General features: G+C 53.1%; 1 protein-coding gene across 1 annotated transcript in view; it reads right to left on the bottom strand.

Moving 5' to 3' along the window:
* Positions 1–292, bottom strand: part of EMH_0046840 (uncharacterized protein) — a gene marked incomplete at both ends in the record, with an annotated part of 3,283 nt that overhangs the window by 330 nt on the left and 2,661 nt on the right. The window lies entirely within an intron of this gene.

The raw sequence follows: 292 nt of genomic DNA, 5'->3' as shown, positions 1-292 counted from the left end.
TCAGCTGCTTCTTTTGCTGCTTCTTTTGCTGCAGCTTCTGCTTAGGCAACGAGTCTGCTGCTGCTGCTGCACTTGCAGCAGGAGCAGCAGCAGCAGCAGCAGCAGCACTGCCCTTCTTTTTGATTTTCTTACTCTCTATTTGTGCTTTGGTCGTCTCCCCGCTGCTGCTGCTGCTGCTGCTGCTGCTGTTGCTGCTGCTGCTGCTGCTGCTGCGTTTATTTTTTCTCTGTGGCGGTTGCTGCACTAGCGAGCTGTCTGGTTGTTGTTTTCTTTTTTGCTGCTGCTGCTGCTG

The sequence above is a fragment of the Eimeria mitis genome, genomic scaffold (assembly GCF_000499745.2).
Source record: "Eimeria mitis Houghton genomic scaffold, Emh_scaff1982, whole genome shotgun sequence".
Classification (NCBI taxonomy): domain Eukaryota; phylum Apicomplexa; class Conoidasida; order Eucoccidiorida; family Eimeriidae; genus Eimeria; species Eimeria mitis.
This window is presented reverse-complemented; position numbering and strand designations above follow the sequence as displayed.